Here is a 17,747-nt window from a genome sequence, read left to right as displayed (position 1 = left end):
CTAACTCAGCGCTCACTCAGCCCAAATTGCTCCACACCGAGCAGAATCTTTAAGCAAATAGAAATGAGAAGGGTTTCAAGCTCGTGGTTCTGTGCAGAGAAATCCATTTCCTCCTGACACTGCCATCTGGGCAGCTCCTGCCTTCCCGAGCCGCCGGCCCGGGGAATTCTTGCACTCAAATTAATTGACATTCTGTCTCTTAGTCTTCTGTCTACTCCCAAGATGAGCTCAATGATGCCAGAGCTGCCTGACACGGAGTTCATTCTGCAATCTCTTTGGTTTGTGTCAGTTCATCTGCTCTTGGCAGAGGTTCTGAGAGCCAGGGAGGAGCTGCCAGGACCTGGCTGTGTGTGCCTGGCCCTCAGCATGGACCTGCTGCTGCTCCCTGTGCCCAAGGAGCCAGAGCCCCAAAAACACAGCCCAGCCCCGCCAGCAGCTCTGGGCGATCACCTTTACTGTTGGATGACAGAAAAGCAGCTTCCAAATAGTCCCCAAAAAGGTGAAAATGTCCCCATTCCCCAGGTGTCCCTCTGCCTGTTATTGCAGAGAGGTTTAATTGGAAAAGTGTGACCGTGTTCACAGGGGTCTGAGGGTGAGGGAAGAGACGAGGATTTGACTCCATGGTTCAGAAGGCTTGATTTATTTCTTTATGATATATATTACATTAAAACTATACCAAAAGAGTAGAAGAAAAGATTTCCTCAGAAGGCTGGCTAAGAATAGAATAGAAAGGAATGATAACAAAGGTTTGTGGCTTGGGCTCTCAGTCCGAGCCAGCTGACTGTGATTGGCCATTAATTAGAAACAACCACATGACACCAATCCCAGATGCACCTGTTGCATTCCACAGCAGCAGATAACCATTGTTTGCATTTTGTCCCTGAGGCCTCTCAGCTTCTCAGGAGGAGAAATCCCAAGGAAAGGATTTTCCATAAAAGATGTCTGTGGCAGGAAAACCCTCCTGCTCCCCTCGTGCCCCCAGGGCAGGGTTGGTGTGCCTGGATCAGGGGCTGAGTGCACAAAGCAAAGCAGGACAAACACAGCTCTGTGCCTCCCCACAGCTGCCCTGGCACTGTGGGATGCTGATATTAAACTCATATTAAATTCAAACCAGCTCAGCAGTGTGCAGAGTGCTTGCTGCAGCCATAACTCCTGATATTTATGTTGTGGCAGGAAAGCAGAGGACACAGCCAGGAGCTCCAGGGCCTCAAGAACTGGATCCATAAGGAAAATGCTCTGCCTCGTTATAAAACAGTGGATGTTGAGTCCAAAAATTCCGTTTCACCTGTCCAGTGTTGTTGCTGAATAATTTTATCCTTGGGAAATCAGTTTTTCTCTTCCACCTCACACTGGCTACCAGTAGCATTATTTTAATGATAATTTATGTGTTGTTCTAGCAATGGAGTAGTAACTGGAAAAATCCCAACCTGGGGGTGTGTGTTAGGGTTTGATAAAGCCCCTTTTGGCCTCTACCATTATTCTGGGGTCTGTGCCCCTGCTGGCAGCTGTGTTTTATTGGTTCAGCACCCCTTTGCCCCGGGCAGATGTTGATAAAACATTTTTTGGAAGAGCCAGGCCCTCAGCTGGGATCCAAAGGGAGGACAGAGCTTGCATTGGATCTATTTATGTTTTTGTTAATCAGATCTCACTTTATCTCAGCACTTTCTACCCAAAGCCAAAAGGAGTGTGCTCAAGCTGGGGCTGTCCCAGGCACTTTGGCTGCAGCAGAGACACCAGCAGGACAAAAGGGGCTGCTCGCACAAAATCCATTGCATGGAAAAGGAAGGAAACATTTCAAAGCACCAAACCCCCTGCACTGATGAAACTTGTTTTTCTATTTGCTTCTCTTTTGTTTTACCAAGGGAAATTTATGAGATGTCAGAGCTTGTTAATGTTGTTGATGCTGGAGTAGCAACAAGCACCCTGGGCTGAAAGGCTCCAAAAAACCATAAAAATAACCAAGCAGAGGAGGTGTTTGCCCAAGGCGAAACTCGTTAGGTGCAATCACTGCTCCGTGGGGCTGGGGATGCCCTGGGGGGGCAGGAGGGGCTGTGCCCAGGCAGTGATGGGCACAGGGGCTGTGCCCAGGCAGTGATGGGCACAGGAGGGGCTGTGCCCAGGCAGTGATGGGCACGGGGGCTGTGCCCAGGCAGTGATGGGCACAGGGGCTGTGCCCAGGCAGTGATGGGCACAGGAGGGGCTGTGCCCAGGCAGTGATGGGCACAGGGGCTGTGCCCAGGCAGTGATGGGCACAGGAGGGGCTGTGCCCAGGCAGTGATGGGCACAGGGGCTGTGCCCAGGCAGTGATGGGCACAGGAGGGGCTGTGCCCAGGCAGTGATGGGCACAGGGGCTGTGCCCAGGCAGTGATGGGCACAGGAGGGGCTGTGCCCAGGCAGTGATGGGCACGGGGGCTGTGCCCAGGCAGTGATGGGCACAGGAGGGGCTCTGCCCAGGCAGTGATGGGCACGGGGGCTGTGCCCAGGCAGTGATGGGCACAGGAGGGGCTCTGCCCAGGCAGTGATGGGCACGGGGGCTCTGCCCAGGCAGTGATGGGCACAGGAGGGGCAGTGCCCAGGCAGTGATGGGCACGGGGGCTCTGCCCAGGCAGTGATGGGCACAGGAGGGGCTCTGCCCAGGCAGTGATGGGCACGGGGGCTCTGCCCAGGCAGTGATGGGCACAGGAGGGGCTCTGCCCATGGGGCAGGGGCTGTGCCCATGCTGTTCATGGGGAAATGGCCCAGAGCCCAGCAGAGCCCAGAGGGAAGGTGCTTCTGTTCCCAGAGTGGAGATGGAAAGGAAAACAAGAGGGAGAAACAGCACAAGCCAGGCTGGGAGCCTTGATGGGAATTGTGTAAATGATCAGGGTCGCTCTCAACATGAAAAATACCGTGGTTAATTCTCCCTGTGTTTCAGCAGGGCAGCAGCAGGAGCTGCTCCTTGGGGCTGATTTTCCCCATCTGATCCAGGCTGGGGATGCAGCCACATCCTGCAGCCCTGGGATGTCACAGCTGCCGTAACTCCCTGTGCTGGCAGGGCAGGGGGTGCTGAGGGTCTGGGGTACCCCCGGCTGTTCCGAACCATGGGACAGGGACAGCCCTGGGGATGGGACACCCCACTGCTCACAGGACAGGGTGATGACGCCCTGGTGCCCCAAAGGGCAGGGCAGTGGCACTCTGGTACCCCACAGGACAGCATGGTGACACCCTGGTACCCAGAAGGCTGGGTAGTGACACCCTGGCACCCCAAAATCAGGACAGTGACACCTGGTACCCCAAAGGACAGCATGGTGACACCCTGGCACCCCAAAATCAGGACAGTGACACCTGGTACCCCAAAGGACAGGATGGTGACACCCTGGGGTACCCCTGGCACGCCAAAGTCAGGGTAGTGACACCCTGGCACCCCAAAATCAGGACAGTGACACCTGGTACCCCAAAGGACAGCATGGTGACACCCTGGTACCCAAAGTCAGGGCAGTCACTGTCCCTTCCCTCCATGGGATGGGGATGTTTAACCCAGGGTGTGCTCCTGTAACTGCCCCAGGAGGGGAAGGTTTCCCTCAGAGCTGATGAGCAGTATTGATCCAAGGATAATTAAAAGCCTCACATTAAAGGAGCCCAGGCTGCATAATTAAAAGCCTTGCTCTAAGAAAGTCCAGCCGGCAGCGATGGGGATAAGCCAGGCTGCCTGGGGGAAAGCTCTGCAAGCAGCACCCGTGAGACACAAAATGCCAAATTCCTCCCTGCCATTAAATTACCTGATTAATTTAGCCACTGTTTTGTGTGTGGCTGAGCCCCATTTCTGTGGATGCATTCATTATTCACCAACACTGACCTGAATACTTTCAGCAAACAGTTTTTGTCCTGTTCTTTGGTGCTGTTGGGTTCTCCAGGTCCCTGCAGAATCCCAGAGCACGGGAGGAGAGGGGAGATGCTGCCTGCAGGCTGGGAATGTCTGCAGGGCTTGATCACTCTCTTCTGCAGGGGTACCAGGGCCGTACCTGAAATGTGTGTAATTAACTGCACAGTGGGCAATTAATAGGCAAATGAGGAAACCAGGCCAAGAGGGGCTTGCGAGAGAATCAACTTTCTTTTCAGTGCCTTTGAGTTCTGGTGTTGCTGTGCTGTGACAGATCGCGTTGGCACAGCAGCTATGGGGTGATGGGCTGCAGAAAACTGATATTTTCATATATTCACTGTCACATTATGGCCACAGCCCCTGAAAATGCAAAGTTATGGGTTTGGGGTATAGGCTTCATTCCAATCACTTATTTTTAAATGAAACTTGAAACACTGCAACTGGCAAACTCTTTTGCATAAAGTGTACAAAGTTTCTGTTCTATTTCTTTAGCTGTGATTACTCAAAACATCATCATTCTTTAAGCGCATACATTTGTATATGTTTTGAGGGGGAAACGTGAATAAAGCTAATTGTTGTTGTGCTTCATTAAAGCATGTTTCCAGCTCTGGTGATTTATCAACAAAGCCTCCCTGAGTGTAAATCTCTGCATCTCCCTGCTGCAGGTTCCTGGGGAGCTGAACCAGCCCAGCCCTGGCTGTGGCACCAGTGCAGGTCAGTGTCCCTCCAGGGACAGCCTTGGCATTTAAATGCTTTGCGCCTCTGCCTTTGAACAGCAATATTTTGTACATTTCTCTGGATGAAAGAGGATCACGGGGTTATTTTGGGAACCGTTTTGCAGGCTGGTTTCAAATTCAGCAGTGCACTGAGGGGCTGCGAGCCGTGACTTTGCCTCAAGCCTGAATTAAATACATTTGTAGTTCACAAACACAAGACAAGTGCGCGTCCTGGTGTCACTCAGAGGTGACAGCGACACTTCTCCTTGGAGCAGGGCCCTCCAGGGTCAGTGATGGGCACAGGGCCCCATCCTCCCCCAGGACAGCCGGGGACAAAGGCACTGCTCCTGTCACAGCTCTGAAATTCTTCAGTGCATTGTTCACTGTGATATTTTAACATCCTGCCCATGCAGGGCTGGTTCTTGTCCTCTGTTTTCAGTGAAATTCTCAGCACATTGGTTACTGGGATATTTCAATGTCCTGCCCATGCAGGTTGGTCCCTGTCCCTGTTTTCAGTGACATTCTCAGCACATTGTTCTCTGTGATATTTTAACATTCTGCCCATGCAGTTCGGTCCCCGTCTCTGTTTTCAGTGACATTCTCAGCACATTGTTCACTATGATATTTCAATGTCCTGCCCATGAAGGGTTGTCTCCTTTCCTGTTTTCAGTGACATTCTCAGCACATTGTTCTCTGTGATATTTTAACATCCTGCCCATGCAGGTTGGTCCCTGTCCCTGCTTCCCTGGTTCCTGTGCTGCTGTTCCCATGGAATTGGGGTCTGCAGCCCCCCAGGCTCTCCCCTGTCCCCGGTGCTCCTGGGCAGATTTCCCACCCTCGCCCTCTTCCATTCCCCACCCGGTCCCAGCAGAAATGCAGAACATCCCAGTGCAGCTCCTCCATGCGCGTCCTGCACCCCTCTGCGGGCCCAGCCGACCATCGCAGCCTGAAATCCAAATTAATTAAACCTTGTTTACCATTCGGAATTAGTGAGCTAATGAATATCATACCTCCGAGGCATCCATCTTGGTCAGATATATTGTGCCTCACAGCTGTTGTTTTCATCTAGATTAGGTTTGCTCCAGGTTTTATGAAGACGTCTGCAAAGTAATAAACCCTGCACTTATTTGACTCAAAAAAAAAATTATAAAATTTTTATTAGCTTCCAAGGAATTAGGTTTTCTAGTTTTTGCCTGGCAATAAAAGTTGATTTGTTCTCTATCTGCCTGATCAAGTAGTTGGGTGCTGGCTATTACTTAAAGCTAATGACTTTTTAAAAGACATTAGGGCTGTCTCCTGTGAGCAAACACGCTGGCTTTGTGCAACTGCACGCTGATTACTCTGTTATAAATGTGGTCACACCTCTGCTATTAAATTTTACCTGCATAAACAATCCCAATATGTAGAAATGCTGCTATACAGTTATTTATTCCCACTTTATTAAGGTTATTTTTTCAGCAATTGTGGCGCTTTCAAATCTGCCATGGCTTATTTAGTGCCAAGTGACAGAAAAGCCAGCGTGCCACGGGGAAGCATCACTTCCAGCCCTGTCTCTGTGGGCACCTGGATTTATTTACTGCTGAGGGTGATGACAGGGAGCAGACGGACAGGAGATAGCAGTCTGTCCTGCCACATTCTTCCTCAGCCTCTCCCAGGGCAGGCTCTGCTGCCCAGCTTTTCTTTTCTTTTCTTTTCTTTTCTTTTCTTTTCTTTTCTTTTCTTTTCTTTTCTTTTCTTTTCTTTTCTTTTTTCTTTTTTTTCTTTCTTTCTTTCTTTTCTTTTCTTTCTTTTCTTTCTTTCTTTTCTTTCTTTTCTTTCTTTCTTTCTTTCTTTCTTTCTTTCTTTCTTTCTCTTGCTTTCTTGCTTTTCCTTTTCCTTTTCCTTTTCCTTTTCCTTTTCCTTTTCCTTTTCCTTTCCTGTGCTCCTGACGGGGCTCCAAGAGAGCTGGGAGGGATATTTGTGAGGGCTTGGAGTGACAGGACAGGGGGGAATGGCTTAAACTGAAAGGGAGAAGGTTTGGATCAGGTATTAGGGAGAAATTCTTCCCTGTGAGAGCTCTGGGTCTGGCACAGGTGCCCAGTGAAACTGGGGCTGTGCTGGGTCCCTGGCAGTGCCCAAGGCCAGGCTGGACAGGGCTGGGAGCACCTGGGACACTGGGCAGGGACAAGGCAGCGTCAGCTGCGATGCTGACAGAGCCCCTGCTCAGAGCAGTGTGCGTCACAGGGGCTCCCCTCATTGCCACACTGCCTTAAGGAGCTGGGATGTTTGTATCCTGAATGAGCCCCCATTTCAGGCAGGCTCTGGTGACTGATCCAGCTGCACACAGCTGTGTGGCACACAGACACTGCACTGAGGGTCCCTGGTGACTGATCCAGCTGCACACAGCTGCCTGGCACACAGACCCTGCACTGAGGGTCCCTGGTGAATGATCCAGCTGCACACAGCTGTGTGGCACACAGACACTGCACTGAGGGTCCCTGGTGAGCAATCCAGCTGCACACAGCTGTGTGGCACACAGACACTGCACTGAGGGTCCCTGGTGAATGATCCAGCTGCACACAGCTGTGTGGCACACAGACCCTGCACTGAGGGTCCCTGGTGAGCAATCCAGCTGCACACAGCTGCCTGGCACACAGACCCTGCACTGAGGCTCCCTGAGCACATGAAGGCCAGCCCAGGCTGGAGGCTGCTCTGTTGCTTAGCACTCGTTGCCACGCTACAGAGGCAGGAGCTGCAGGGCACGGTCCCTCATCCCCTGGGCTCCGCAGCCCTGGCATTGCCTGCACTGGGGCAGACCAGCTGGTTTCAGCGTGCAGAGGAGCCAGAGTGAGAAATGCGCACAGAAATTCAGTCCTGGTGCTTCCCAGGGCTGGCAGGGGCAGAAGGGGAGGCGGGAGAGGAGCGAGCTGTGTCAGGGATGTGCTTAACCACAGCTGCGACCTTGCTGCTGCTCCTCTTTGCCTTTGAGCTCCCCATAAATCAGACACTTATCTGTGCTTATGGCTTATTTCTGGCTCCATCTGACTGCAGGTGCCAGCGCTGAGCTCACCCCAGTGAGCACCCCAGGGAAGCAGGGGGCAGAGCGTGGGAGCAGAACGGCCCTGCTGGGACCTGCAGCTCCACACAAACGCTACCCAGCCATCTGCTCACACCAGCTGAACTGCTGTCCCTCCGTGCCTTAGAGCAGGCTGCACAGCCTGGCAGCATCACTGCCCAGAGCTGGGCAGGGCTGAGCTCCCTTTGTGTCCTGTGCAGGGTCCCTGAGGCACCCTGGGCATGGCTGGGGTGGATCTGCATCCTCTGGGATGGATCTGCAGCCCCTGGGCTGGATCTGCATCCCCTGGGATGGATCTGCATCCTCTGGGGTGGATCTGCAGCCCCTGGGGTGGATCTGCATCCTCTGGGATGGATCTGCATCCTCTGGGCTGGATCTGCACCCTCTGGGATGGATCTGCATCCCCTGGGGTGGATCTGCATCCCCTGGGGTGGATCTGCACCCTCTGGGCTGGATCTGCATTCCCTGGGATGGATCTGCATCCCCTGGGATGGATCTGCAGCCCCTGGGGTGGATCTGCATCCCCTGGGATGGATCTGCATCCTCTGGGATGGATCTGCATTCCCTGGGATGGATCTGCATTCCCTGGGCTGGATCTGCATTCCCTGGGATGGATCTGCAGCCCCTGAGCTGGATCTGCATCCTCTGGGATGGATCTGCAGCCCCTGGGCTGGATCTGCATCCCCTGGGATGGATCTGCATCCTCTGGGGTGGATCTGCAGCCCCTGGGGTGGATCTGCATCCTCTGGGATGGATCTGCATCCTCTGGGCTGGATCTGCACCCTCTGGGATGGATCTGCATCCCCTGGGGTGGATCTGCACCCTCTGGGCTGGATCTGCATTCCCTGGGATGGATCTGCATCCCCTGGGATGGATCTGCAGCCCCTGGGGTGGATCTGCATTCCCAGGGGTGGATCTGAGCTGGATCTGCATCCCCTGGGATGGATCTGAGCTGGATCTGCATCCCCTGGGATGGATCTGCATTCCCTGGGATGGATCTGCATCCCCTGGGATGGATCTGCATCCTCTGGGATGGATCTGCAGCTTCTGAGATGGATCTGAGCCCCTGGGCATGGCTGGGATGGATCTGCATCCCCTGGGATGGATCTGAGCTGGATCTGCATCCCCTGAGCTGGATCTGCATCCCCTGGGATGGATCTGCATTCCCTGGGATGGATCTGCAGCCCCTGAGCTGGATCTGCATCCCCTGGGATGGATCTGCATTCCCTGGGCTGGATCTGCATTCCCTGGGATGGATCTGCATCCCCTGGGGTGGATCTGCAGCCCCCGGGATGGATCTGCAGCCCCTGGGATGGATCTGCATTCCCTGGGATGGATCTGCATCCCCTGGGGTGGATCTGCAGCCCCTGGGATGGATCTGCAGCCCCTGAGCTGGATCTGCATCCCCTGGGATGGATCTGCATCCCCTGGGGTGGATCCGAGCTGGATCTGCAGCCCCTGGGATGGATCTGCAGCCCCTGAGCTGGATCTGCATCCCCTGGGATGGATCTGCATCCCCTGGGATGGATCTGAGCTGGATCTGCATCCCCTGAGCTGGATCTGCATCCCCTGGGATGGATCTGCATTCCCTGGGATGGATCTGCAGCCCCTGAGCTGGATCTGCATCCCCTGGGATGGATCTGCATTCCCTGGGCTGGATCTGCATTCCCTGGGATGGATCTGCATCCCCTGGGGTGGATCTGCAGCCCCCGGGATGGATCTGCAGCCCCTGGGATGGATCTGCATTCCCTGGGATGGATCTGCATCCCCTGGGGTGGATCTGCAGCCCCTGGGATGGATCTGCATCCCCTGGGGTGGATCTGCATCCCCTGGGATGGATCTGCAGTCCCTGGGATGGATCCGAGCTGGATCTGCACTCTCTGGGCTGGATGTGCAGCCCCTAACCCCAGATCCTTGGGGCCAGGGCAGGGGGATGAGCTGCTGCAGCCTGATCACAGCTGATCCCATCCTGCCCCTGTCCCTGCCCCTGCCCCAGGTGCTCAGGGTCCTCCAGGTGAGCGATTTATCCCACAGCCTGTGGGAAACCATAGGAAAACAAACTTTCATCTAAACACTAAAGCTTCACTTTTATGATCATTATGATCTTCAACTCCCTCACCTGTTCCTGCATTCATTTCCATCTAGCATAATGAGGGTCACATTTGCAGAGAGTGATTTAATTACAGGAACTTCTGCAAAGCAAGGAGTCTTTTTATCTTTAATCCAGTGTTAGCAATTCCCCACATACTTATGTTCATTTTGAGAATCAATAAAGCACAAACATGTCTAATTACCCTAAAATATTTTGCAAAATCAGAAGTCAGATTAGATTTTGCTTAAGCATCAAATGGAAATTTTAATGTCCACCAGAATCGATATGTTACCCCTGGGTCCTAAGATTTTCACTTACATGCTTGATCATACATTATAATGAAGGTTTATAATAACATTAAAACCTTCTTGAATGCATTTTCTGTATAATTTACTTTTTCCCCCACTTTCTATCGCACAGAGGTCCAAATATCATTACTCAGAAAAATAATGTACAGCTGCTTTTCTTGTCCTGTTCCCTGAATTTACTCGCTGATGAACATCAGCCTGAAACATTTTGATGATTTAATTAAGGCCTTACTAAAAATACTCCAACCGCATTGTAATTCTTCCAGAAAGGGGGAGAGCTGCGTGGCTGCCCTTTCTGTTCTGCACAGGGAGCGAAGCTGGGCAGGAATTACCTCCCTGCCCTTGACAGTCCTGCCAGAGGAGAGCAATTTCCAGCTGTGGTTCTCCAGCCCCCTTTGCTCGGGCCCTGTGTCCGAGCCAGCTGGCTGTGATTGGCCATTAATTAGAAACAACCACACGAGCCAATCCCAGATGCACCTGTTGCATCCCACAGCGGCAGATAACCATTGCTTGCATTTTGTTCCTGAGGCCTCCCAGCTCCTCAGGAGGAACAGTCCCAAGGAAAGGATTTTCCACAGAAGGTGTGTGTGACAGTGTCCCTGCCCGTGCTGTGTGAGATGAGCTCCAGGTCCCTGCCCACGCAGGCATCAGTGGCTGTGGGTGCTGTCCCCTCCCCAGCCCCGAGCAAGGGTGGCTCTGTCCCTGCTGTCCCCGCACAGGCAGGGGATGAGGGACATGCTGCCACCCCCGCTGCTTTAAATAAATCCTGCCTGAAATGCAGAATTGCAATTTCCCCCTTCCGTTTTTAAAATAAAGGGGCAGGATCAAGTAGCTGCAGAGCCTGGCCTGCCGAGCGTGCAGCAGCAAGCTCTTGTTCCTCCCAATTAAGAACCATATTAACGTTTGTAGAGCGCTGTCATTGCCTGCAGCCATCCCTGCTGGCTGTGCTTTGTGTGTGGAACCCACAGCCCTGTGCAGACAGATGGAGAACGGCTTTCCTGCCTCACCTGCCGTGCTCGGGGATGCGGGAGCGCTGAAAGCTTTGAGCCCCTTCTCAGAAACCCAGGCTGGCAAGGGAGAGCCTTTGCCTTGCTGTCCTTGGGTTTTCCAAGCCCTGAGGGCTCAGGAGACACCTCAGGGCTGGTCTGGTTTCTGCAGAGTGCGAGTGCCCCTCATTTCCACATCCCTCCTTCCCCTTAATTGCTTCGTTCCCTCCCAGCCCCTCGGCCTGTTAAACCCAGTGGTTCTGCTCTGCACATCGCAGGCTGATCCCGCTCTTGAAAAGAGTCAGTTGGATTCTTTTTGCTGCTTTTGTATTGCAGATTTATGCAAAATTTATAAACAAAAAAGTCCCAAGCAGAAATCTCATTTTTTTTTAATTCTAAAAATATTCAGAACAAGACTTGTGGAACGTCAGGAATAATGATTCAATGATTCAATCCAGATAGATTTCAACAGCAAGGAAAAAAAAAAGAACTTCTTGAGAACGGCAGACAGAGAAATGACTACATTACATATAAAATAAGAGTGTGCTAAACTTCCTAACTTGTGAGACTTCCTGCCACAGATCTATGAAATGGGGTGGAAAGAGGCAGCGAGTGCAAACCAAAGCTCTCCTCTCAAATGAAGCCACGGGGAGGTGCCCATGGCTGTCCCCACGGCTGTCCCCACGTCCCCAGGGGCTGGAGGCAGGGCTGGGGAGCCAGGGTGACCCAGGACGCACCTGGGAGCACACCTGGGAGGACACAGGTGAGCCCAGGAGCACACCTGGGAGCACACAGGTGACCCAGCCCCTTACCTGGGAGCACACAGGTGAGCCCAGGAGAGGCAGTTCCATGGAACAGACACAGGTTCAGGTTTCTCCTCCCTGTTCCAGGAGTGTTTCAGCCAAGAACACCTGGGGACGTGCCCAGGCCAGGCTGGGCAGGGCTGGAGCACCCTGGGCAGTGCAGGTGTCCCTGCCATGGCCCTGGGCTGTGCAGGTGTCCCTGAGCTGTGCAGGTGTCCCTGCCATGGCCCTGGGTGGGCTCTGAGCTCCCAAACCCCTCTGGGCTCTCTGATCCCCACCAGGACCCTGAGCAGAGCCATGAACAGACCCCACTTGGTAAAGAAAAGAGGTTTTTGGGGATTGCAGGATTTTTCCCCTTATGGCAAATTTACGCTTGGGGCAGTGCTGGACCCTCCTGGGCACTCGGCAGGTCCCTGACGGAGCTTTCAGAGGCTGCATTGATTCCAGGCCCATCTCCACCTCCCAGGGCTGCAGCACGTTTGGAGCCTGGCCTGAGCATCTCCAGCCTGAGCTTATCCTGGCAGAGTTTCACTGGGGATGTGGGGCCAAACCCTCGCCTGAGGTAAATCACCGACACCAGTGGCACTGCGCTGATTTGCGCCGGTCACGGGGCTTCAATTAAACTTTAATTGAAAACTTAAGCTGTCATTAATTTTCAATGGATGGCTCTTGCAAGAACGCAGCCAGATCTGCACCAGCTCAGTCCCCAGCACAGGAACAGAGCGATGCAGATTGCCACAGCCGTGCCTGCTGTGCTCTGAGCCTCTGCCTTCACCTTTCCCCACAGCCCCTGGGATCCTTCCTGTCAGAGATCAGGGGTTTCCATGCACGTCTCCTCAGTCACCCTCACCCTCTCCTGCTCAGGAATTCACTTGCTGGGGCCTGGCCTGAATCCTGGATTCCATTGTGTTCCATCCTCCATTGAGTGCTGCCCTAGAAATGCAAGCAAAAGCAGGAGTTTGCAGGGTAAGGTGTGTGTGCACGTGTGTGTGTGCTCATCTGCAGGGCCCCGCACACAAACAGGGATGGATGCAGCAGGACATTGCTTTAAACAGGATAATAAATTAATTTTGACTTAGGCATGAAGATTATGGAATACCCTGAGCTGAGAGGGACCCACAAGGAGGATCCAGCCCAGCTCCTGGCCATGCACAGGACACGTGAAAGCGCCCCCTGTGCCTGGGAGCACCATCCAAGCCCCAAAGGAGCTCTGGGAGCTCTGGGACCACTGTCCAAGCCATTCAGGAGCTCTGGGAGCACCATCCAAGCCCCGAAGGAATGGGAGCTCTGTCCAAGCCCCAAAGGAGCTCTGGGATCACTGTCCAAGTCCCAGAGAAGTTCTGACATTGCTGTCCAAGCCCTGCAGAACCTCGAGGAGCTCTGTCCAAACCCCAAAGGAGCTCTGGGAGCTCTGTCCAAGCTCTATAGGAGCTCTGGGAGCACCATCCAAGCCCTGCAGGAGCTCTGGCAATGCTGTCCAAGCCCCAAAGGAGCTCTGGATGTTCTATCCAAGCCCCAAAGGAGCACTGGGATCACCATCCAAGCCCTGCAGGACCTTGAGGAGCACTGTCCAAGCCCCAGAGGAGCTCTGGGTGTTCTGTCCAAGCCCTGTGGAGCTCTGGCATTGCTGCCCAAGCCCTGCAGGAGCTCTGGGAGCACCATCCAAGCCCTGTGGAGCCCTGGCAGCCTCGGGCATTGCCCTTGCCGAGAGCCTGCCCGTGCTGCAGCCGTGCCCAGCAGCCCAGCAGGGCGGGCAGCCTGACTGATGGGAGCGCTGATCTAATTTCCCGAGCGGTTAACCCCGAATTAAAGCCCTCGTGGTGAGCCCCAGCTCCGTGCGGAGCGCGGTCCGAGGCAGCCCTGACGGCTCCTGATGGATGGAGCGAGGGCCATCGGCAGGGAGCCCTCGCTGGGCAGCGCCTCTGCTCCTGCAAATGGAGAAAAATCCTTTGGGCAGAGCCAATGGGGCATGGAGAGCTCAGCCGCGGCTCCAGAGCGGTGATTCCAGGGAGATTTGGCTCTGTGCACCTGCAGGGCACAGGGACTGTGCTGGGGAGGCTCCAAAATAACACAGGGACAGAGCTGAGCTGGGGTTTCAGGAGGGGAGGGGTTTTTGCTCTGCAATAACACAGGGACAGAGCTGTGGGAAGGGGTTTTTGCTCTGCAATAACACAGGGACAGAGCTGTGGGAAGGGGTTTTTGCCCTCTAGGTCAGTGCAGCTTGTTGGTTATCCCTGCAGCTGGTTGGGAGCAGCAGTGGTGGGGATGGATTGTGCTGTGAGGCCAAGGGCGTCGATTTCCAGCTTGAAATCGGCGTCAACTTCCAAAACACTTTCCTGATTTGGCAATTTTGGGCAGAAATGGATGGAACAGCTGGGAGAAACAAAGAAAGGCGGCAAATAAAGCAGGCAGGGGTTCAGGTGGAGCATTCATCCTCCCCTCCTCATCCAAGGGGTGTTTGGGGCTCTCAGGCCAGCCCTTGCAGGCACACCCAGCTTCCAAAAGAAGGAAAAAAGGACAAAACAGGGGAGGATGGAAGTGGAAGAATAATCTGTTTTTCTCTGTATGTTTACGAGAGGAAAAGAGAACTGATTTTTCCAGCAGGTAGGGATAGGAGGAAAAAAAAATTCAAATTGATCAAAAAATTAAATATTCATAGGACATTATTCATCAAGATTCGTCTTGCCAAGTGGGTGAAATGAGGCAAGGGAAGAAATTAGCTTGCTTGAGAGTGTCAAAGTGATTATGTGATTAAATTGCAATTTATAATTTCTCCTTCAAAAGTGTTGCTCCTTGATTTGTATTTCTGCCCCCCCTCTATTTTCCCAAGCCTCCCTTTACGTGTGTGTGACCAGAGAGCGGCCAGGGCTGGTCTGGAAAGGCTCAGGCACCTCCTGCCCACCCTGTGCAGGGCCAGGGCACCCCAGCCAGCGTTTCCCACTGTTCATTCTCCTTTTCAGGCCGTCCCCACAGATCCACAGCTGTATTTATTCATTCCTCTCTGCTCCTCAGCCTGTCAGGCTGCTGCACTGTGTGATCCATCCCCCTGCTGGATCTGTGAGCAGGTTTGGTGCAGAAAACCCCGTTCTGGTGCTCGTTCCTGTAATCCCCAGCGCTGCAGCTCTCACTCACACAACCTCTGCTCAGCTCATCCCAGCTGTGCCCAGCACAGCAGCCAAAGCAGGACACAAACCTGTTCTGATATTTCACCCTCGTTTCACAGCTCTCCCTGTTGTACCCACCCCAGAAAGGGGAGCTGTTTCCTCCTGCTCCCAATGGGGATTCACTGGCATATGGAAAAAACAGCCACTATTAATTCCCGGCTTGTTTATGAACAGCACAAGGCTTGCGCAGGTTAATTAGCTGAAGTAGGCTTTTCTTCAAGTGAACGAGCAGGCGCGGGGTTTATGGCTCTGTCACCCAGTTTATTTGTTCACTTTCTGTTTTATTCGGAAATGCGCTGGCACAAGGATAAATAAAATCAGCCGTGAGGAGGATCCTGTCTGCAGCCCTGCCAGGGAGGAGCCCCCAGCACCCCTGGAGCTCTCAGTGCAGGAGATGGGCTCGTGCCCAGAGTGTGGCAGAGAGGGCTGGGGACAGGGACAGCGCCCAGCTGGGGACAGGAGGGCTGGGGACAGGGAAATGGCCGGGGAAATGACAGTGAGGGGATGGTGTGACCGTGCTCACAGGGGCTCTTGGATGAGGGAAGAGACGAGGATCTGACTCCATGTTTCAGAAGGCTTGCTTTATTATTTTATGATATATGTTACATTAAAACTATACTAAAAGAATAGAAGAAAAGGTTTCATCAGAAGGCTGGCTAAGCTAAGAATAGAAAGGAATGATAACAAAGGTTTGTGGCTCGGCTCTCTGTCCGAGCCAGCTGGCTGTGATTGGCCATTAATTAGAAACAACCACACGAGACCAATCCCAGATGCACCTGTTGCATTCCACAGCAGCAGATAACCATTGTTTGCATTTTGTTCCTGAGGCCTCCCAGCTTCTCAGGAGGAAAAAACCCTAAGGAAAGGATTTTCCGTAAAAGATGCCAGCAACAGGGTGGGGGACAGGAAAACTGAGGAAAACTCAGCCCGATTAAAGTGCTTTAAATCCCTTTAGCTGGTTGTTTCTGCTTCACTTGCAGGACATCACTATAATCACTTGGCACTGGCAAGCCATTACTCAGGGGCTCTGGGCCGGGCAGGAGAGGCCCCGATTGCCTCACAAAGCTGATGAGCCGCACTGGTCAGCGGGATAAGGACCGGGCGTGCACGGCCCAGGTTCTGTGTTTGCCTGTTGTCAGGGCTGTGTCTGCAGCCCAGACTGGCAGTGAGTCATCGGCATGCCGAGTGTTTTATGTCATTTCTCACAGAGCACAGCTCAGCATCTGCATCCCCTCCCCGAACAAAACCAGCAGCAGATGGAAAGTGAACTTGGGCTGCTTTGGATGTCCCTCCATCGAAGGGGCAATGGGAGGCACAGCCAGGGTGGCCCTGAGCTGATGGCAGAGGCAGCCTGGGAGTTGTGGCCTCTTTGGAATGCCAATGAGCCACCTCTGAGGTTGTGTTGGTTAATTGTCTGTGTAACGGGAGCCCTTTGCTGCCCCAGATGGGAACAGGGCACGGGGGGCTGCGAGGGGTCCCTGCCCAGGGCACCCCACAGTGCAGGTGGAGCCTGGGGGTCACACCTGGAGCAGCCCCGTGCGTTGTTCTGCACTGAATCCCAGTGTTTGATGGGGCTGGGGGGAACAGCAGCATTGGGACCCTCAAGGGATGCAGACAAGATCCTCACCTGCTCCCCAGGGCCAGGCTCAGAAATGCTGCTTGCACTAAACAGCGGGAATGAGGCAGTAGGAAATTAAATATGCTTATTAGAGCTAAAAATAGCAGCTCTGCTCTTTGGTGATGCATGAAAAAAAGCCCCTTGTACCAGAAAAATGCTTTGGGCCTCTGCCAGGCAACAGATGCGAGGAACCTCTCGCCGGTGCTGCTGCCTCCAGACCCGGGGCCCCCATTTTCAGCAGCAGATCAATGCAGGCTCTTCTGCCCACCGAGGGGAAGGCAGGTGTGAGCAAGGCTGGGTTAAATACGAATTCCTGCCAGACAAAGCGTCATTCATCTCTGTCATTCAGGTGCTGCCGGTGGAGGATGCCCGGGGTCGGGAGGGCGGCACTGACAGCGTGGGGCCCTCACTGGCCTGGCACTGCCACACCGGGAGAATTCCCTCTGCCTGAGCAAGCCGTGAGCCTGAGGCTTCCCTGAGTCATGCTGACGATGGGGCCGTGGATCCATCCGTGGGCAGAGGCGAGTTCATGATGATGGACAAGAATCTGCTGTCTGAGAGCTCATTTTGCAAACTGATATTAATTAACACTGGCAACGCCCTTGCCCTCGCACTGCCAGCTCTGCCATCCCGGTACTCGGGGTGGGGAAACTGAGGCAGGCAGGGAGGACACCTCCCTTCCGTGCCCTGCAAGGAGCCACAGAGCCCGCGACAGCCCAGTCCCGCTGCAATAACTCAGTGTGCACTGCTGCTGGAGCCCAGGCTCGCCCAGACTGCCACAGAGCTGCTCCTCTGCCAGCAGCTGCTTCCCTGGGCGTGCAGCTGTGAGCCCTCCCTGTCTGAGCACGGGAGCTGCAGCAGGGCAGCAGCAGCAGCACAGGAGCAGCAGTGCAGCATTAGCAGCAGCAGCAGCGGCACAGGAGCTGCAGCAGTGCAGCAGCAGCAGTGCAGCATTAGCAGCAGCAGCGGCACAGGAGCTGCAGCAGTGCAGCAGCAGCAGTGCAGCATTAGCAGCAGCAGCAGCGGCACAGGAGCTGCAGCAGTGCAGCAGCAGCAGCACAGCAGTAACAGCAGCAGCGCAGCAGCAGCAGTGCAGCAGCAGCAGTAACAGCAGCAGCACAGCAGCACAGCTCCGTTCCGGGCTCA

The sequence above is a fragment of the Melozone crissalis genome, unplaced genomic scaffold, assembly GCF_028551555.1.
Source record: "Melozone crissalis strain CALT ecotype California unplaced genomic scaffold, PUWL_Pcris_2 ptg000198l_1, whole genome shotgun sequence".
Taxonomy (NCBI): domain Eukaryota; kingdom Metazoa; phylum Chordata; class Aves; order Passeriformes; family Passerellidae; genus Melozone; species Melozone crissalis.
This window is presented reverse-complemented; position numbering follows the sequence as displayed.